Source organism: Camelus ferus, chromosome 35 (assembly GCF_009834535.1).
Source record: "Camelus ferus isolate YT-003-E chromosome 35, BCGSAC_Cfer_1.0, whole genome shotgun sequence".
Lineage (NCBI taxonomy): Eukaryota > Metazoa > Chordata > Mammalia > Artiodactyla > Camelidae > Camelus > Camelus ferus.
Genome location: NC_045730.1, coordinates 26,899,038 through 26,921,472, shown reverse-complemented (window position 1 = coordinate 26,921,472; position 22,435 = coordinate 26,899,038). Strand labels below are relative to the sequence as shown.

General features: G+C 37.9%; 1 protein-coding gene and 1 long non-coding RNA gene across 4 annotated transcripts in view; both read right to left on the bottom strand.

Moving 5' to 3' along the window:
* The window catches only part of EPC1 (enhancer of polycomb homolog 1), an 89,448-nt gene that overhangs the window by 66,002 nt on the left and 1,011 nt on the right, over nt 1-22,435 (bottom strand). Inside the window, exon 2 of one of the 3 annotated variants that reach the window (XM_032473911.1) lies at nt 131-286. The exons of the other annotated variants lie outside the window; for them this stretch is intronic. The gene's annotated coding sequence lies outside the window, so the exon portion shown is untranslated. The remainder of the gene's footprint in view (nt 1-130; nt 287-22,435) is intronic. 3 annotated transcript variants of the gene reach the window in all.
* LOC116661559 lies at nt 4,849-14,032 on the bottom strand. The gene is made up of 3 exons (XR_004317493.1): nt 13,624-14,032; nt 8,269-8,275; nt 4,849-4,859 (listed from the first exon to the last, which is right to left on the bottom strand). It is a non-coding gene; the product is annotated as an uncharacterized LOC116661559 (long non-coding RNA).

The following is a 22,435-nucleotide window of genomic DNA, read 5'->3' as shown; positions in this document are numbered from 1 at the left end:
TTTGATTCATGTCAGTTACTGAATAACTAGGCAACACGCAGGAGCATCATTGTAGGGGACACAAATAAGATACCGATAAAGGAATCCCCAGTTAATAAAGTGACCAGGACAAGGCAGGATGGTGACATGCCTGCTCAGAGTTGGGAAAGAAAGCAGTCAGCTCCAGGTGGGTGGATCAGACTTGATGGGGAGACGGCATGTGATCTGGCTCTGAGGACGACTGATGTTCCAACTGGTAACAGGGATGAGATGGTAGAAGAATTGGGTCTTCATGGGAGAGGGCAACCTGAGGGACAGAAAATGGGGAAGAGTCACCTGCTATGTGTCTGAAGATGAGGTTTACTTGTCCAGAGTTCAGTAGGAGAGGACAACAATCGAGGTATGACAAAACTGAGAAGAACTTGGGTGGAGGGAGTCAGGCTAGAAAGCACAGAGACGTAAGTTTTAATGGTAATAATAATCACTTACAATATCACTATCCTGAAATGTGATTCATTGGTTTCAAATACAGAACGTCCGCTCAAACAACAACAAAGAATGTGCCAAATGCACTAGCTCTGACAGTGGAGTCTCCTGTGCGTAATGTACCTGAAATACAGCTCCACGTGCCCAGTATGAGCCCAAGTCCTATTGTTACTTTGCAGTTGTTTCTAGGATTTGCCTCCTTATTTCTATCCTCCCTGTCTCAACCATCGTCCCAGCTCTCGTCACTTCCCACATAGAAACACCCGCTAGCCCAGGTCGTCCTCGGTTCACTCGTCCCCTCAACAAGCCTTTAGGAAGCTCCCACTTCACAGGACACTGTGCTGGCTCTTCCCCAATAGTGGCTGGTGGGAGCCAGCAGTGGCTGGTCAGGGATGTGGGTCCCCAGGGGTGTCAGGGCTTCCCCAGGTCAGTGTGCCTGAACCCCTCTTTCATGTGTCCTCTCTCCCCCAAGTCATTATTTACAGCTGCTCTTCATTCTGTTCATGACAGAGAGTCAATTTTTTTTTGGCATGATTGTCAGGGCCTCATAATTTTGCCTTCACTCTATCCAACATCATTTCTCCTTTATTGCTTATGGCAAACAACCCAAGCCCTGCACTACAGACAGGTGAGTTTCACCACCATCTTTAGAAATTAGCAAGCCTTTCATGCTTCCTCTTTCCTTTCTTTTTAAAAGAAAAATTGGGGGGGGGGTCATTAGGCTTATTTATTCATTCATTTATTATCATCATTTTTAGTGGCGGTACCAGGACCTCATGCATGCTAAGCACTGCACTTTTCCCTGAGCTATTCCTCTCCCCCTGTTCTTTCTTTCCATCTCTCTCCTCTCCCTGTCCAGCTTCAGATCTCTCCTTCTAGCTACTGAAGTGCTACTTCACAGGAACGTTTTGAAGATTAAATAAAGCCAACCATGTCAAGCATCCCCATGGTCTGCGGCCCACAGTAAACTTTCAATAGTTGTAAGCTCTTGTTCTTACTCTTCAAAACCCAACTCAGATATCACCTCCTTCGTGACACTTCGATGACTTAATTTCTCTGGGGCCTCATTTTCTAATCTGAAGAATGAGTTGGGTGAATTCAAAATAATCCTTAAGCCTACCCCTACCGCACTCTTTCTCATCTCTGAACTCTTGTTACACTTTCCATCAGTAAGAACAATAACTTTACTTTCAAAATACCTTGTAATGGCCTATAATGAAAAAGCACAGGAAAAGTAATCTATCTATCTATCTATCTGGATCACTACGCTGTACACCAGAAACTAACACAACATTGTAAATCAACTATACTTCAATAAAAAATAAATAAAAATAAGGGCGAGGGTATAGCTCGAGTGGTAGAGCACATACTTAGCATGCATGAGGTCCTGGGTTCAATCTCCAATACCGCCTCTAAAAATAAATAAATAAACCTAATTACCTGCTCCCCTAAGATTTTTTTAAATAATAAATAAAAATAAATTTATTGAACATTTACTATATGCCAGGCAGTGCAAAAGTACATTTTAAATGCATTAGCTCACTTAATTTTCATGACCGCCCTGTCTATGAGGTGTGTCCTATCAGAGCAGTTGCAAGTCCTGCCTCTGGTCACAGAGCAGGGGAGAGACAATGCTGAGGCTGGAATCCCCAGGTCCAGAGTGGAGCCCCGACCCCAGATGACGGAGTGAGATGAGGAGTGAACTGGCAGTGAGCTGAGAGAGGGAGGCCATCCGTCCCCTTCCAAGAGGCTTGTCAATGAGGGGAGGGTGAAGGGAGAGGCAGAGGGGGACGAAGCCATTCAGGTCACCGGTTTTGTTGTTTTTGAAGGTGGGAGAGATGTGGGCAAGTTTGTTCGCTAAAAGCAGAGAATCCTGTAAATGGATTAAGTTTAGGACCGGCTTCCTCTGCAGGAGGGAAGGCAAGAATGGACAGTGATTCAAAAAGTTAAATCCTCAGTGATGGGAACAGTAAGATTAAAAACCAAACAAACAAACATAACACATAGTACCAATTTGGGCAGCAGGAGTCCAGATTCTGCCTTTCTCCAAGCATTCAACAAATATCTCCTGGATGTTTACAGACCTGGGCAAGGCCATTTGTGCAGAACTATGATAAGCAAGTCCCCGCGGCCTTCCAGAGCTAAGAATAAAGTCAGAGGCTGTGTTTGTATTTAATTGGGAAAATGTGAAATTAATGTCTTTAAAAAATGTGAGTACACAATGATCTCAACATTAAGAAATGATACAGTGCTCTAATTGAGAGCATTGTGCAAAAGTACTGAATACCGAATATTTTCACCAGCAGTAATCATTTGCCGTCACTTTCTTTTTCTTTTCATAATAAGCTAGATAAAGAAATGACATCAAGTACACAACATTTAGGAAAATAAAAACTGGAAGCCCTTTATGATGTGTTGTATGTTGGAAAGTAAACGTTGCAATTGTGTTGCAGCTTATTTAATAGGATACCACAAGAAACAATACCTGAACTGATTTCTCTAGAGTTGATTTATGCGTAAAATTCTGTGCATAGTATTTAAGAACTATGTTTTATACAAAATAAGATAGTTCGGCATATATCCAGAAATAGTCTATCTCTACTTTAAAAGAATAAAGCCAGTATCTTATAGTAACTTATAGTGAAAAAGAATGTGAAAACGAATATATGTATGTACATGTATGACTGAAATATGATGCTGGACACCAGAAACTGACACAGCATTGTACACTGACTATATTTCAGTTAAAAATAAATAAATAAAGGGAAAATTATGAATCCTAGAAAACTGTAGCAGGACAGACTCAAAATTATTTCAGTTCAACTGTGTCTCCAATATACATGACTAAAACCAATCAGGTCTGTCTAAGAATGAGTTAAAAATGGTTCCAGCAGTGTTGGGATTTTAAAAAACACACAAAAAGATAATGAAACATGATACATCTTACTGTGTAAGGTAAAATCCTAAATTTATAGAATATCTACTCTGAGCACAGCAAGGATTTGGCCAGAATTTAGATCACCATCCCTCTTGGGGGTTAAAAAGGTGATTGGTTAAGTCTGACCACTTGAAGGACTTGCTTTCCTTAATTCCGAGGTCCCGTAAATCATGTGATCTTTTCCTCACCATCCTGGTGGGCAGGTGACGGGACCCCCACGACACTTCTAGAAGCAGCTGGGGGAGAAATGCAAGGCATAAATAGGAAACTGTTTGGAACTTGAACAATAACAATTCCATACATACGCCATATATATACACACATCATATATTCCAACAATGAGTTTTCCAGAATAGAAGTCCATCTTAGAAAAAAGAAAAATTTAAAAATTAAAACATATGTATTAAAGGAATACATTTGGTAGTATACATCCAAACTGGATTTTCAAGTAAATTTACTTCCATTTACCTAAACAGGTAAACTACTGTTACCTTATTTAATCTAGTGACTGGCACCTACTGGCAGGAATGATCTGTAGCCTAGGTGTTGGTCCAAGGTTGCAAAGGGCAGAAGGATAAAAATGAGGGAGAGGGAGGGGAGATGGGGAGGTGGGAACCTTTAGGTGCCTTACAGTCTTGAACACATAAAACATACTACTTGTGTTACACTAATCAGTGTGGTACAAATGGTACAAGAGAGGTTAGAGATGAAACAGGAACAAGAGAAAAAAACTGTTCATGAAGTAGAAATTTATGTGGAAAGTTTTTTTTTTTTTTTAGTTTTGTTTCTTTGGGGGGATGGTGGAGGTAATTGGGGTTTTATTTGTTGTTTATTTATTTAAAATAATTAAGTTGTTTATTTATTAATAATAATTAATAGCTTAAATTATTTATTTTAATGGAGATGCTGGGGATTGAAGCCAGGACCTTGTGCACGCCAGTAAGCACATGCTCCACCACTGAGCTATTTCCCCCCCAACTCTGTTAGAAGGTTTAAGTCAAAGTTACAAGCAGGCGGTGGATACACGCTGCTAGGAAAGAGGGCATCCCAGAGAGGGGCTGCTAGGAACCGCCGCTGCTCCTGTGACCCAAAGAAGGGAGTTATCTCTATCTTCTTCAGAGACTTGGGGCACAGAAGTCTCTTTTTTTATTATCTAATAAGTTACGATTAGTGAAATAAGAGTTTTACTTTCACTCTATGTATTATTCTTCATTATGATACTTTGAGTAACACGGATCGTCCTGACGGCTTAGATGGCACTCTGGGTCCCGAAACTCGGGCTTCCAGAGCAGGGAAGGGAAAGTGACCGAGTTTTTTCAAACCTGAGGAGTGAGGTTATAGGTGTGGAGAATGACTGGTGGAGGGAGCGGAGAAGGGGCTGGGGAACAGAGCCCAGGGGAACCCGCACACCTGGGGGACAGCAGAGGGAGAAGGGCCGGGAAACGAACAGAGGAGGCTGGGAGCCGCCAGGTGACTACTTCCAGGAGGTGATCAATGAGAAGAAACAAAAAGAATGAGGAGGTCCCTGGAGACACAGCAACCCCGATTTCTACAGGACGGTGAGAGCAGAAAATACACCCTGGTGAGCTGAGGCGTGGGCTGGAGGAGCAGGCTGCATGGAGCCTGGAACGTGCTAATTCATCATGTACCAGGCAAGACGAGCCAGGTGAAATTTTGAAGGGCCCTCCTAGGATGCTTTCCTAGGTCCTTCCTCATAGGAAAGCACCCCAAGGACAAAAAAAAAATAGGCTTAGCTTCAGGACACAACCAGGGGCACATCATGAGTACCTCCCACGTCAGACATTAGAAGAGAATGTATTGCGTTAATTCTCCAGGCTTCACAAAATCCTCGTCTGGAGGAAGTAAAACGTATCTTTCATCTTTAAAACTGCAGAAACTAGTAAACAAAAGACCAGCCTGACTTGTTTGAGTTACTGACAAGGGCAGAGGCCACATCCAGATCTAAAATTTCTTCTAAATTAGGTTTCCCAAACTCTAGACTCATAAACCACAAGACAAAACAAGGACACTGTGGTGGCACATACATTTGGATATATATTTTGGTTTTAATAGACTTATTCATAATCAGGTTAACTATTTGGTGTTTTTATTCCTTTCCAGTCTTTTCTGGCTTTGTGTCTGTTTTTCATTTGCTTGTTTTACGACACTGGAATAGTACTGTGTATTATTTTGTTGTGGTCCTCATTTCTCAATATAATTCCCACCTCATTAAGCATTCTCCCCAGATGTTAGCTTAGCACTTTTCAAAATTATGTTCCATAAAACGCTAATCTTAGAAGTTACGTTCTGAGATGAGAGTTCTATAAAGAGTTACATATAAAACCAGTAAGTTAAGGGGTGGGGGTATAGCTCAGTGGTAGAGTGTGTGCCTAGCATGCATGAGGTCCTGGGTTCAATCCCTAGTACCTCCACTATAGAAATAAACAAACAAATAAAAACCTAATTTTTAAAAAGCCCAGTAAGTTAGGGAAAAACTGCCTATTATTTCTTCCTGTTTAAAATCCGTATAGGCTCAGACAAGTCCTGCAGGAAAGAAATCTATTTACTGATACTTAGAAAAGTATTTTCCAAATTTATCTCACCATGCAACCCCTTACCATGTGCTATCCATTACTACATTTGTTTTATAAAAGCACATTCTGAGAAATTGTTACCCAGGGAATTTAAGGAAACAGAAGTTTTCCTGAGCAAATTATCTATTTAATTACTTAAGAAGTCTGACCTGTGAACTTTGAAAAAGCATAAAGTTTTTATAAATGTAAAGTACTATCTTTATTACCACTTCTTCAGATTTTTATCCTGCTAAAAACAGTGCAAAATAAGACACTCAGCAATAAAACTGGATAGAATTCTAACAAGCACTAGAATTAAGAAGATAGCTGTGCTTTGGCAATAAATCTGATGTTTAATAACAAATTAACTAAGATGTTTCGCTACATTTCTTTGTCCAAGTTTCTCCACTAAAATAAAAGGTGCATGCTGAACTTCGCCTCAGATTTTTCGTACTCTGACTTAAGCTCTTCTAGCTGCAGTTTCTCCATCCATAAAATAGAAACCATAGCACAATCTGTCACATAGGTTGTTACATTGACTCAATGAAACCATTAACACAGAAAATTTAGCTTGGACCGGACACAAAAGTCATGCTCAATCAACATGAGCTATTTTTTAAGGATTTTTAAAATTACATTCCTTTGAATAGATCATTTTACTTTTCTGAGCTTTATTTTTGTACATACAGTATAAAACATAACCCTGGTTGTAAAGGCTTCAAAATTCTTAGCTAAGGAAACAAAACAAAACAAAACTAAGAAAACCTCAAATGAAACCAGAGACCAAGATACACATATAAAACTAATTTATATATAAATATTATACTCATCTTCTAGAATCTTTTTGTTTCCAGTGAGTAGCTTTGTATCATTCCTATGTTTAAATCTACATGGCGCTCTGCTGTCCTCCTCGCTCCCCCCACCCCCACTGCCAAAAGATTGACCTGGCGTTGCCCAGTGCCTGCGTAATCTCCAAATCTGGTCAAGCCAGCTCCCCATGAGGTCAGGGCCTCTCTGTACAGGTTGCTCCTGTTTCCCTCAAGGTGAACACTTTGTGTAAAGAGAGTCAAACGATAAGTAATATTTTGCATTCGTGCAGTGAGACACAGGTTATGTACTGGGAGGAACACTGTCTTCCATGTTTGAAGATGCAGATGCTAATGTAATGTTTACCATTTACCAGCAGCATGAGCCTAGAGAAATGATTTAATCTCCAATACTTAAGCATCTTGTATGCTGGGTCTAAAGAATACTTTTTCTTCACCCTCTTAGACCATTACAAAGAACAAATAAGATAATATGGTGAAAACTCTTTGCCAATTCCAAAGTGCCTTACAAATACAAGGAAGAATGAATCCTTTTATTTCAATTTCTCCATAGTGGTTAGGAAAGGCATATGTATATTGCCCCGAATTGACACACTGAAACAGGAAGTTGATCGCAGACTTGATTGCTAGTCTAGGGCCCTTCAGCTGTTTCCTTAAATAAGAAATCTTTACGAGAATACCAAAATTCATCCTTTTTATTTATTTTTTCAATAGTCTTTTTTTACCCCTTTATATTTATCTTGCCATATTTTTTCAATTAATCTAGACTGTCCAACACAATATAAAAATTTAGGAAATCTGTAAGTCTGAATTATTTTGGGATAAGCTACGTACCTGTATTACCATTTTTACAGTTACAATTTTTTTATAGTTTTCTCAAAATTTTCCTTATCTAAACCTCCATTTAGAACAGAAAATCAGTACAAATGTTTTCTTGAATATTGCTCACTAGTTTACCCTTAAAGCATCATTTAGGGGGTGGGTGTAGCTCAGTGGTAGGCTGTGTGCTTAGTATGCACAAGGTCCTGGGTTCAAGCCATTCAAAAAATAATAAAATATAAAAATAAATAGATAAATAAGAGCAGCATTCAAGGTTTCTAGCAGATGATACACAGGAGCTTTAAGAAAAATCGCTGTAAGATAGAATGTAATATGCCGACGAAAGGCACTGGTTTCAGAGTCAGACATGATCTGCGTTTGAATCTCAAACTCTTGCTCTTTCCTAGCTCTGTAAACCTGAATAAAAGTCATAACATCTATGAGTTTCCACTTCCACCTCTAACATGGGGATGATGCCTACCTCCAAGTATTGTTTGGAATAGGTAAATAAGCCACATAACCAAACTGACTGGGTTGGTACTTTGCTGGATATTTTTCTTGCATTATCTCATTTAATCTCTACAAAATAGCTTCAATGCCTGTCATTAAAGATTTCAATGTATTAAATATTATTACACACACACACACAAAACCTGAGCATTTTTCTTAAGGATTAAGGAATAGTTTCCAGTGTAGGGTGGAAAATGGTTGCCCAAGAGGAGTGACTCAGGTCCTAACTCCCTTCATTTTAACATAAACGCTACACTGGGCTTACACTAGTGGTTCAGTCCTCCTTCCTCTTGAAGAAAAACACTCAAAACCTAAACCTGAAGAAGAAATACTACCTGAATAAAAAAGGGTTCCCTCTTGAATAGTTTTCCTGTTTCTTTCCATTCACAAAAACCACCACGCCCACACACGCTTCACAGCAGGCTCCTGCGGGACTCGGTTGTGTGTCTCTCCAGCATCTAGTTACCCGTCTTCCATCTTAACAGAATTTTCTTTGCCTTTATTTTGTTGGGTTGTTCCATCATCTGTGCTCTTTCCAAATAATTAAGCTTTCATGCTCTGCTTGAAAAACAGTAGTTCTTCAGCATTCATCTTTAACAATGTTCTGTATAATGGTCTTTCTTAATTCTTCATGGGAATAAAAAAACAAAACAATTTTAAGTACTGCAAAAACAGGCTAATTTTCTAACAATATTGCCTCCAATATGTGAGTTTCTAAGACTATTTTTTAAAACCAAAGAGCTTTTCAGGCCCTGTTACATTTTTTTTAATAATTGAGTCATCAGTGAATTAAAAAAATAACTCATGCTAGGCTAGCTCATGTGTATTAAATTGTTATTTATGAGCATTTTATTTTAAAAGATGTGGGTTCTTTTTTAAAAAAAAAATTTTTATTGAGTTATAGTCATCTTACAATGTTGTGTCAAATTCCAGTGTAGAGCACAATTTTTCAGTTATACATGAACGTACATATATTCATTGCCACATTTTTTTCACTGTGAGCTGCCACAAAATCTTGTATATATTTCCCTGTGCTATGCAGTATAATCTTGTTTATCTATTCTGCATTTTGAAATCTCAGTCTGTCCCTTCCCACCCTCTCCCCCCCAAGCAACCACAAGTTTGTATTCTATGTCTATGAGTCTGTTTCTGTTTTGTATTTTAAAAGATGTGGGTTCTGATCCTGGCTTTGCACCAACTAGCTGTGTGATCTTAACCTTCATCAGCCTGGATGGACCTCAGTCTCTTGACCTTGAAAAGAGGGACTAAGACTTGATGGTCCCTCCCAATGCTTCCAGCTCATAAATTTTATGATTATCCCCCCATTTTCTATAGTTGGGAGAAAAAAATAGGGATATGTGAAATTTTCTAAGTGTAAGAAGCTATGAAAAGAAAATTAAATTTGAGATATGCGGTTTTTATAGAAACAACGCTTTTAATGTTTCCCAACTATATATTAACCCCAAAGAAGTGTATGAAAGCAAATAAAGTCCTGGAAGACATGCCTTAGGGAGAGCAATTTCAACGAGTGGCTCAAAGATGTTATACTGTGTTAATTAGTATCACTTGATGCTTAAACAACAGGATCTTATAGGATGCTTAGCAGAAATAGCCTTGCAGTAAGTGTGGTCAAATGTGATCCGAGGATTAAGAGGTGCAAACTGTCAGGTATAAAATAAGCTACAAGGCTGTATTGTACCACACGGGGAATACAGCCAATATTTTATAGTAACTATAAATGGAGCATAACCTGTAAAAATTGTGAATTACCATATTGTATCCCTGTAACATACAATATTGTACATCAACTATACTTCAATTTAAAAATACGATATTGTAAAATAAATACAGAAATAAAATTTAAAAAACATAATCTGAGAAATCTATGGAAGCTTACAAATATATCATTAAAATTGGAAAATAAAGATTCAGAACTCATATGAAAAAGATACAAACTTTGAAACAAAAGCTGAAGCAGAAATGGTCAAAATAATTGTCTGGTAGTAAAAGATCTGCAATCAGTCTTATATTCTCACTGGAAAAGTGCAGAGACTGTCTATGTAACAAGTTAAGAAATTAACAAAATACTATTGTCCAATATTATCGTCCACTGAGGAAAAACCAACACACAGCAACAATAACAATAATAGTAGCAACCAATTTAGCAATTTGAAAAGTATGGTGAAAGCAGTAAAAGTGTATCTAAGCCAGACATCAAAAAACTAGGTTCTTCAAACTTATGCTTACCAGGGGCGGGGAAGGGGGTGGGGAAGCGGGTGGGAAGGGATAAACTGGGAGTTCAAGATTTGCAGATACTGACTACCATATAGAAAATAGATAAACAAGTCCATATTGTACAGCACAGGGAACTCTATTCACTATCTTGTAGTAACCTATGGTGAAAAAGAATATGAAAACAAATCTAAGTATGTTCATGTATGACTGAAGCATTGTGCTGTACACCAGAAATTGACAGAAATTATAAACTGACTATACTTCAATATACATTTTAAAAAAACTAGGTTATGTTTTATATACTTTAGTAAGTTCTCCTAACATTGTTTCATTTATTGGGCCTTATCTCCGTGCAAGCATTGTGTTATGAACCATGGGAGACACAAAATAAAAAGGTGTTATAGCCCTTAGTGAACTTAATTCCTGTAAAAACAAATAGGGTATGTCCTGTGCGTATATTCTGGACCATCCTGGCTTGAAAGGAACATTTAAAATAATTTGATATTTTTATATTTTCAGATTTACAAATGACTGAAGTAAAATGTATAGGAAATATTTCATAAATTTACAAAGTAGTTTATTTTCATCTACCTTCATGATATTTAAGAACTAACTTTCAAGAAAAAAGAGGACACTAATGAACTCATCTACAAAAGAAGCAGATTTGCAGATATCGCAAATGATCTTATGGTTACCCGGGAAAGGGCAGGGGGAAGGGATACATTTGGGAGTTTGAGATTTGCAAATGTTAACCACTATACATAAAAACAGATAAAAACCAAATTTCTTCTGTATAGCAAAGGAAACTATATTCAATAACTTATAATAACCTTTAATGAAAAACAATATGAAAATGAATATATGTATATATGCATGACTGCGATATTGTGCGGTACACCAGAAATTGACACATTTTAACATACTGTTATTTCAATCGGGGGCGGGGGGAATGAACTTTCAGGTTAACTATCTTAAACCAAAAGTTTATTCACCATTTCAGACTTTGCTTAATGAAGCTGGAAATCAATATTCAACAATCATGGACGAGTCAGCCATCAAGTCAAGTCGCTATTGAAAGTGACAAGTGCACGGCGTTATGGCCAGACATGGAAAGACGCATACACAAGGTGAACTGAGGGAGCCAAGGGGAGTTCGTGAAGGACCCGCCCTGGGATCACGTGTACCACGTGTATCATCATGTATCGACACAGAGAGAAAAGGAAAGTTCCTCCCTAAAGCATATTCAATATCTGGTGGTAACCTATGATGAGAAAGAATATGAAAATGAATCACATATGCACATGTATGACTGAAACACTGTGCTGTACACTAGAAATTGATACAACATTGTAAACTGACTATACTTCAATTTTAAAAAAGAGAGATTTTGAAATGTATTCAAAGAAAAATATTTTCTCCCTGTGTGAGCAGTGTGTGAGGCAGTCTGATACCATCTTCCTCAAACATTTGAGAGAGAGAGAGGTTTTCTGGTGGGTGTGATGTAGCATTTGCAATGGTAAATTCCAGAGCTACAATGAATCTACCTGGAAATTTCCAATTTTCCACTCAACATCCCTGACCATCCAAACTTTTAAGAACCTTAGTGAGAGGTGAATTGAACCAGAAAAAATCTGATGAAATGTAGGGTAGATAGTCTTGAATTTTAGATATAAAGAAAAAAAGGTCTTAAATAAAATTTTATAATCATAAAACCCCCCAAATTTGAAATCCCATACATCTGGCATGTAAAATAGAATGTATATTAAAACTTCTATTTCTTATTTAACTAAAATTTCATTTTCAAGTTTTTCTCCACTCTTTCATTAGTTCCTTCAACACAGTGTTGGTGAACAAGTGTACTTGCAAAAAAAAAAAAAAAATTGCAAAATCTTAAGTCATATAAAGAGGTGTTTCTAATTGAAATGCACTTTTCAAATGTATATGAAATCTGAGTTCCTATGCATTTGAAAGGAAATCACACATAGAAAACTGTCTATGTTTATGCTCTCAAATGAACAGCACTGTCATTCTGCCATGAACCAATCTGTTATTTTTTTTCTTCTCTCTTTAAATTTCTATTCATTTGGTGGGGGGGGGAGAACACTAAGTTATTTTCAGTATAAGTAGCCTTATAGACATAAACTCGTACTATCAAGAAATAGTAAACATAAGCAAAAAAATCTTATGCATCATTCAACGTTTCAGTGCCCCCATGCTGCCCCCTGCTGCCCAGTAGCCACACTTAACCGAAAATTGTCCCAAACTTTCAACCTTTCACATTTACTTCCCTTTAGTCACCCCATCAAAACTTATCTGGCCAGAGACCCAGACCACTGGAGTTTTCCTCTACCAGGCTAGTGGGTAAGCAAGTTACTCTAAGAAAGAGGTAGCTCCCCCGTATTTATCCCATCACCGTTTTCTGACCAGTTGTAAGCATTTGGACTGACGTTCTGTGGGCAATGACCGACATCCAGGTTCCCAAGCTTGGCGTTCCAAATCCTTTCGGTGCTGTTTCCAAGCTACCAGTACGGGTCTGTCTCTCCCAGTCCCTAGCCCCCAGGCTTCATAGTTGGATCTCTAACCGCCCCGGGGTCCTAGCGGGTATTCCCAGGTGCTGTGAGTTCTCTCTCCTCCCTGCTTAGGCTCACACTGCTTTCTCTGCCTGACTTGGTTTCTCTATGTTGGAAGCCTACCAGTCTTCCAAGGTTCTGGTCAAAATCTCCTCCTCCTCCCTTTAATCCTTTAAGCTCTGCACAATTTAGTAGAAGCTCAAAAAAGGATTTATTTAATGAGTAAAGGGCAGTTAGCGAAGAAATCTTGATACTTACGATTGGGGGGGCTGGGTTTATTTATTTATTTTTAATGGAGGTACTGGGGATTGAACCCAGGACCTCTTGCATGCTAAACACGCACTCTACCACTCTACCACTGAGCTACACTCTTCCCCCCACAAAACCCTGATTCTTAGAAAGGCTAAGTGACTTATCGACCGTTAGCAGAGGACCCAGAGAGGATAATGGGAGGCTCTGTAACATGGCAACAACCTGACACCTGAATGGGATGATGTTTTTAATCCCCATCACACTGTGTAAGCCCTATTTGGATCCCTGAAATCAGAAGCATCTATGAAGACATGAACTCAAAGCACATACTGAGTGCTTCTGTCATGCGGGGCACTATTCTAGGTGCTTTAAATGCGTGAACCCACTGAACTCTCCCAGCAGCCAGGTGAGTAGATAGTATCACTTTGTTCCACAGAAGAGGAGACTGGGGGTCTGGACAGTTAAGAAATTTGCCAAAGGTTATCCATGTAGTAAAGGACAGACTGAGGAACTCAGATCGGTCAAAGGTGTGTATTTAAAGTGTTCTCGTAATGTCAAGAGAAATGTATATGAAGAGGCTTCTACTCAGCTTTCTGGAAGTTAAAAAAACCTCGTCAATAGAATAGCCTTGGAAATTGTGACCAGAGACTCAGACTGAGCCTCTGAGACACTCAGTGTCAATTCAGTACCTGTAAATGTTTGCAAGAGCTGACTGTCCTACAAGACAGAACTTGAAGGAATGTAGGATTCCGCCAAGTTCAAAGGTCTCTAAAGGACAGTTATATATTTTAAAAGATTAAGAAATGAAAAATCCAAATACTTGTCAGTTGATGCAGCCACTTGTGTGGGGACCAACGACTCTAACTTGACTTTAAAAATATAAAGATATGACTCAGTATCTCAGGAAAGTAGACCTTAAGAATATGTCCCCTTTTTTGATACAATGAACATAAATAAGGCTCATGACATCACATCTGTGTCCCAGACAAGGCTCTACTTGTGTTCTAACCAAAACCTCTGCTCAAGAAACTTCCAGGTGCGGGGAGGGCATAGCTCAGTGGTAAAGCGCGTGCTTAGCACGCAGGAGGTCCTGGGTTCAATCCCCAGTGCCTCCATTAAAATAAACACCTCCCCCCACCACCCAAAGGAAAAACAAAACAAAGCAGAACAAGAGACTTCAATAAGCGGAGAGGGCAGAAAAAAAATAAACTTGAGAAGGCAATATCCCAAATTGTTTGGTAGGACATAACTCTTTTCTGGGAGTAAGAGTCTTTTTTCAGGAAGATTTAAAGTACAGAAATGTTTCTTAGTGTAAGCAATCATTCTGTTTAAGAACATTCGACCTAATGGAGTAACAGCCTATTGCACTTTTACGTAGAACTTCTACTAACTTATACGTAGTGTTGAAACATTAAAGAGAACTTAAGAATCACCAAATTTAAACGTTAAATTTATTAGATTGCTGAGACTTTAACTTCTTGAAAATGTTTGCTTAAGTACCAAAGGAGGCAATCAAATGTAGCAACTTTATACGTGTCTATAAAAAAATCACGAGGTGTTTAATTAAATAATGCTTTAAATGAGACCAAATTTTAAGGGACCATGATTTCTAAAATTTGCTAAATTTATAAGTATGAAAAGATTTGTAAGCTAAGTTTAAAAACATACCTTTGGGTATGTAAATTTAATACATTTCATATTATTTTTTGAAAACTCAAATTAACTTCAGAATGGCCTTTCAATATCCAAGACTCGCTCTTGAGGGCATCAGGTAACTTGGAACTGAACAGTGGTGACTGAGTTCTTCCAGCTAAAGTTGGTGCTCACTGGGCAGTCAGCGTTCATTGGCAGAACTGGTCTGACTGCCCAGTTAGTCTTTCAGTTTGAACCTTCCTCAGTTCCTAGCAGGCGGACAGCAGCTTTTGAAACATTGAGATGAGAGAAGCAACATTGTCCACCGACCTCCCCAATTTCAGGTTCAGTGGCTTGCTTCCACAGTTTCACTTAGCAATTCTCAACCCCAGCTGCGTATCCGAGTCCCTTGGACAGCTTTTGGAAACTACTTATGCCCAGAACCCATCCGGACCAACTAGACTCTCTGAGGATGCAGTATTTTGTTTTTAAGTTTCTGGGCAGAGCTGAGAGCTACTCAGTGCAGGCAGAGTTGAGGGCCGCTGGTCCACAGTGTGAGCCCACTGTGCTCGAAGGGACTGGTGCTGTCCAACAGAACTTTCTGCAATTACAGACATTACTGTAGACGGCATGTCCACGTACCTCCCACCCCAAAGTCACATATTGAAATCCTAGTCCCCAGTGTTTGGAGGTGGGGCTTTTGGGAGGTGATTAGGTCATGAGGGTGAAGCCCCAGGAATGAGATTAGTGCCCTTGTAAAAGACCCCAGAGAGGCCCCTCATCCCTTCCACAACGTGAGGACACATCTACGAACCAGGAAGAGGACTCTCACCAGACACAGGATTTGCCAGCACCTTGATCTTGGACTTCCAGACTCCAGAACTGTGAGAAATAAATTTCTGTTGTATATAAGCCCCTCCAGTTCATGGTATTCTGTTACAGTAGCCCGAACAATGGAGACAGGAATGTCCCATAAATCTGTCCTCCAATATGGTAATCATTAGCCAGGTGTAACTACCGAGTGTTTAATTTTTTTTTTAACTTCTTACATTTTATTTTTTACTCTTATTTTTATTTTATTTATTTTTTTATTCAAGTACAGTCAGTTTACAATGTTCCATCAATTTCTAGTGTACAGCACAATGCTTCAGTCACACATGAACATACATGTATTCATTTTCATATTCTTTTTCACCATGAGCTACTACAAGATATCGAATATAGTTCCCTGTGCTGTACAGTATAAACTTGTTTTCCTCCAAATGTTTAATTTTTATTAATTCAAATTTAAATGTACATGGTCACATGTGGCTAGTGACTACTGTACTGGGCAGCACAGTTCTGGCAACTTTAGGCCATTCAAAATGATCAGAGTCTACAATTACAGAGGTGCTCAGTGACGCTTTCCGTTACTGTGACCAGTTCAAACTTGCCTCTTCATGGTACTTCATCCCAGCTTCCTGACGAGGCCTCTAGTGGATGGAAGGCAAGCCCAAAGCTTATCCAGGCTTCTGGAAATGTTCAGGACATGGACTTTGCTGATTGCTTTTTATCCGCTTATGTTGGAAGTTTGCTTCTTGGACTTTATACTTCAGTGAAAAATGAGCTAAAGCCTTCAGAACTAAATATTCCTTAAGTCTCAAAGCAGTGAAGGAATTAAACTCTTGGAAAGGTCCTCTTCACTCCTTGGCATGTGATAGTGTTTTTCAACTGGAGGTCGTGATCTCTATCTTGGGAGGATGGAGAGTTTCCAGTGGACTCAGGCAGTGGCCTGAGTTTCAGAGCCAAATATAGGTCACTGGCATGACAGCCTCCTTTCTCAGTCTCATCGAAACCAGGTCCTTTTAATGAATGTGGGGCATTAGTGGTTGGTGGGATAAAATCTTGACAAGAACCAGCAAAATGCCACAGAAACAGAACTCTATTTCAGATGTAACTTGCTATTGAACACAACTAAGTTCTATTTTTACTTTTAAAAAATAATTTGTAAATTATGGATTACTATTTTTTAAAAAAAATTTTTTAATGCACACCTATAGGAACTGCTGGAAAAAGAAATCTCAAATGTGATGCCCACTCTGAGGCATAAAAAGAATCCTCCTTCAAGTCATTGCTGAGTTTGTCAGTGAGCTCATTCTGACCACCTTTTCAATTCTGCAAATGTATTTATTTATTCATATATTTGCCAATCATGAAATGCCATCCTTTAAAGTCCGGCATATTTACCATGGCAGGTACCATTCGATTCTCTAGTGCAGCGTCTCAAAAGGTGGTCCCTGGACCAGCAGCAACAGCACATCTGGGAGCTTGCAACTTCTCAGACCCCACCCCGGATCAACTGAACCAGGACCTCTCAGTGTGGGCCCGGTGTCGGTGTTTTAGGTGATTCTGGTGCACAATGAAGTTTGAGATTCACTGACTCCCCCAAAAACGTCCCAGGGCGGAAACTTCTCTACATCCCACCAATGGTAGAGATGGGAACATTCTGTACATAAAATTGACCTTGTAAGTTGTGAAACACAAGTCAATATTCTATTTCAACCTCATGTTATGAATCATGAATTTATCTACTTCCACAAAGCCTCACTGAATCTCTAGTCTCTGATCTTTTTTCTTTCCCTATGAAAAATTCAGCCTGTAAAGGAATTTCATGAGATGTTCCTGAAGAGATGAGATGCAGTATGTGTGCCTTCAGCAAATTCAACGCACAAAAATTCAGCTCTATACAACAGATAAATTAGCGGCATTACTCGTTTTAAGAAGAGATGATTCAATTTATTAAACTATTCAGTAAAGGATTCATTTAAACAGGGATATCATACAATGCATATGCCAAGTTACAGAATGTAAATGTACAAATACCCAATGTCACAGTCCAGAAGAGGAGTAGGTACACAGGCTCTGATTCCAGACTTCCCAGGTTCAAACTCCAGCTTTCTCATTTACTGTGTAACCTGAGCCAAACCTCTCCAAGCCTCAGTTTCCTCATCTGTACAGTGGGTATAATAATTGTCCTATCTCCAAAGTTTGTGTGAGGATTTAAGGAGATACTTAATAAAGGTAGCATTTAGCTTAGAGGCTGGAACATTGTAAGCTCTAATTAAATGTTTATTTTTAGCTTTTCTAAAGTAGCTGCATCTGTGACCAGTTCACCTCTATGAAAACAGATATTCATGTTGTATCATTCAAGAATGTTTTTACAAAGCAGTTAAAGTTTATACAAAGCAAACAGGAGCTGGCCACACCGAGCACTGGATACTCAGCAGGTGTTTACACTTTCAAGAGTCCTTCCCTAGCCAAACCAATTAAGGGAATTTCAATCTCCCTGTCAGTGACAGGGTTTAGATATGAGCATGTCCTGCAAACCTGGCCAAAGAGCTGTAAGAAGCAGTATGCTGTGGGCCTCTGGGACGGAACTTCTTCCCTTCTGAAAAGATGCATAAGAGAAACTCTCTTCCCTTTGGAAGCTGCAGTATCAGGATATGATGCTTGGAGCTGCAGCAGCCATCTTGTGACTATGAGGAAAGACATTGCTGGCATGACTGCAATGTAAAAGAATAGAACCTACTAGGAAACCTGATAACATTGCTGAGCTATTGAACCAAACCTAGAATTGGCTTGCCTATTAATTATTAATTTAGTTGAAATAATAAATGTCCTTATTTTTTATGCCATTATCAGAAGGAGTCTACGTTAGTACAAAAGCAAACTAAATGACATAACACATTTAGTTAGTATCTTAATTGGCTCTATGACAAAGTAACTTGGTCACTTTGTTCTGGAGGTCATCTTAAACCACACATAGAGGATTCTTAATGAATAGGTCCTTCTCTTCCAATTCATTTGCATGTAACAGCAGTCTCACTTCCCTGCTCCATATCTGATGTGCTTAATGAAGTAACCATTAGCTAAATGTCTAATTATATTCTCTTCATAAGTTAAAATGTTTATTATAACAATTTCTGCTATATAAAAAAATCATTGAAAATTCTTTCAGAAGATTTTAAAATAAAAATAAATATTTTAATTCTGATACAATCCTTTAACACTGTAATTGTATTTCCCTGCTTCATTTTACAATTTTTATTTACATTAACATTTCTCTCATGACAATGTGAACAAAATGTACAAAATGAGGCTCTACCATCTTAAAAAAAAAAGTTTTTATTAAATGGACATCACAAGAACACACACAAAATTCTTTCCACCAGAGTGACCCCCTCCTCATCTCTTCTTAAGCAAATAAGTTAATGTTTTATTTCTCACTTTGCAATAGGAATTTGCGTTAGGTAACCATCTATGTAGCATCTGTTTGGGCTAGATCTAAAATCTGAGGGCTATTTCTCCCTCAATGCGTCCCAGATAATGGTCCTTCAATAGAATGACCCTTTAAATCCTATAAAAACAGATTTAATTTTTTAAAAAGGTTTTACCCCAGAAATCTTATTATGCCTTCATTCCCAAAGAGAACCTCCCGTATCTAAGAGCTTAGATTTAAAGTGTCTTATCCTTTGTGTGTGTGTGGGGGGGGGGGCGGTATTTAGGTGATTTATTTGCTTCTTTATTTAAATAGAGGTACTGGGGATTTTAACCCAGGACCTTGTACATGCTAAGCATGTGCTCTACCACTGAGCTGTACCCTCCCCACTGAAGTATCTTTAAAATACTGAACCATATTGGACTGTAACCTCCATGAGAGCAGAGATCCTTGCCTCTTCTTCTGAATATTGCATCCCAGCATTTTGGCATAATAGCACATAATAAGAGGAAAATCTGGAACAAACAAACCCACAAATAAAAATAAATGGTGAATAAATCAAGTATAAAGGCCATTCCTTTCATCTTTTTCTTAAGGAAATCATCTTTGCCTTACTTTCCCTTCAGAGTCTCCATTAGAGAATTGTTTTGGAAAGATAAAAAAACAAAGTCGTAACACAAACACCCATTTGGTCTCTCATTTTCTTTCCCATCTGTTCCTTTGCAAAACATGTAATGATCTGTCCAAGAAATAGCACAGATATGTATTCACGAAAAGAGGATGGAATTAGAAACATATACTCAATTCCAAGTCTGTACTGAATTTGGTTTTCAGAGGGCAACATTTTTAGCTCTTTTTACTTCTCCTAAAAAAGTTTATTCTAAGGTATGTAAGATAGATCATGGCTAATATTTTCAGCATTTTATGAGAGGTCATCTTAATATCAATGTAAATGTTTCTTCCTTTTTTTCCTTCATCTTTCCTAATAAGGTTGGGTAACCTGAAAATTTCCCCAATCTTTAGCAATACTAATGAATACAAACTAACAAATCAGGAAATTATGTAGGTTCACTACATTAAGTCTTAATAAAATTTTCAGTTTATTTCTGTTATTGACCAAGTCATAATTTCAAGTTCATTTGTCTGAGGTTCATTGTTTGGAATTTGATTTACAAATCCTCCATGTTTTTGGCATCATTTATTTCCTCTTTCTGCAAACTGTTTTTTGGCCATGTCACTACTCGTTGACCCCTCCCCTCCAAGAGGGATGGGCAGGATGAAAAAAATAATAATGATATCCTAACATAGTCAATGTTGCTACTTGCTACTATCTCCGATAAAAAAGTGTGCGAGGAAAAAATAAGTGTGTAATTGTTGATTAAAATGACATTCCAAGATTTAAAAAAAATTATTTATTGTTCATGAGCTAGCAACTGTTACTACGAAAAACTGAGTTCTCTCTATACTCCATTCAATAAAGACTTTTTCATGATAAAACATAGCTTATTTTAATAATTCTAATCCTAATCTCACCAAACTCACGAACTAAATGCCTATGAAATGTTGTCAATTAAGGAAAAAAGGAACCTCCAGAGAATCAAGAGCTAAAAGGAAGCACAAGGTGGATTTAAAAATGGAGAATAATGTAAAACAATGAATTGTTTTTGCCTCGTAGATTTAAACCTCCTTACTTAGTGATGTAAGAGCCACAGATAGAAGAATATCTTTAACATAAATATCCATGATGATTTTTAAGAGTCGAGATGTAACTATAATGGTTACTCATAATCAATGATGTAATAGTCGATGATGTAGGAGAACAAAGAACGTTGCATAGCTACATATGGACTTCACAGCATCAGTTTGTTTTTTAAAAGGGGGGCTACACTGTATAAGCATTTTTAGTTTCCACAAATTAAAACGAAAAAAATCACCAGCTGAGTAACAGAACGTTTTAGCAACAAACACATAGGGAAGTATATTTTATTCAGCAGGTTAACTTCAGAGAACTAAACTCTACAGCACAATCAGAGGATTAGATAATATATTTACACCTGCAGTATTTCATTCCATAAATAATCTATAATGTCAAATCTAGTCTTGATGGGGGCATTTAAATTTTATGAAGAGATAAAATGTTACAGTGAACATTTTCACATTTTTATAGCAGAATATAAACAAAATACAGGCATAATATATAATTATTTTTGAAGTTGAAGGAAAGGGTCTTACACAGACAAATTACAGGGACACAAAAATCAGAAATACTATACCTAGGTATTTTCACACTTTTTTCTACTTCAGAATTTTAAATAATTAGTAAAATGAGCATTTACACATTTCAAAGTGAATAAAAACACTCAGTAATAACTCCGAAATTTTTTACTCTCTCAAGAAATAATCTATTCAATTATGTGAAAAGGGGGTCTAGGATACTATTTCAGTTGTTTTTATTTGGCAAAATAACATGTTTTTAGGTACAATCACTGATTTCTCCCACTTTCTTTTTCAATTAAGGACACACTTACTATCTTCATAAACAACTGAAACGCTCACAGAGACTAGTAAAAACTATGTCACAGCATAATGTATATTTTTGTTCTTGGGAGGCTTTGGGCCTAAATTCAGTATTCTCCAGTCAGCTAACTTCCAGTAAGAACAAAGATGGAAGAGATTTATCCTGCATTTAGGTATACGAATACCAATATTTTTAAATTAAAAGCAGTTGTATATATATTCTTAAAAAATTATCTTATTCCAAGATACTTACTCTTTTTTGAACAAGGATACACATAAATTCAACTGAAATATCACTTCAAAATAAAACAAACTATAATGTAGACGCTGCTATATGTCCAACTACTAGAAAATTCCCCAGAGAAACTTGGAATAGTTATTTAAGGAATCCCTAGGTTCAAAACGAAATTCAACTTTTACAACGTTCAGTGAACTAAAACTCCAACGTTTTGTTCAATCGAAGACACTGGCACGTATGATACTGCGATATAAGGAAAATGCAAAATGTTACTGAGGAAAGAGAGGGTAAGCCAACAGCCTATTATTGAAGAAATTCGGATCTAGAGATAATCAGATCAGATCAAACACAACTGCAAACGCATGCTCCTCCCTGATGCCCCCTGGGCTGGGGTGACGACACATCTGCTCTCAGCCACAGTTCACAGTTCACAGCAAACATCAAAATAATACAACTGAATAATCTCCTCTGAGCAAAATCAACTTTCTTTAAGGAAAGAAAAAGATAAGATAATAGATCAAGTCTTGCCCCACCTCTTTTTTTCTCCCTTTTCTTTTAGTGAAACTGACATAAATTGTTGAAGAGAACCACAGCGCCACCA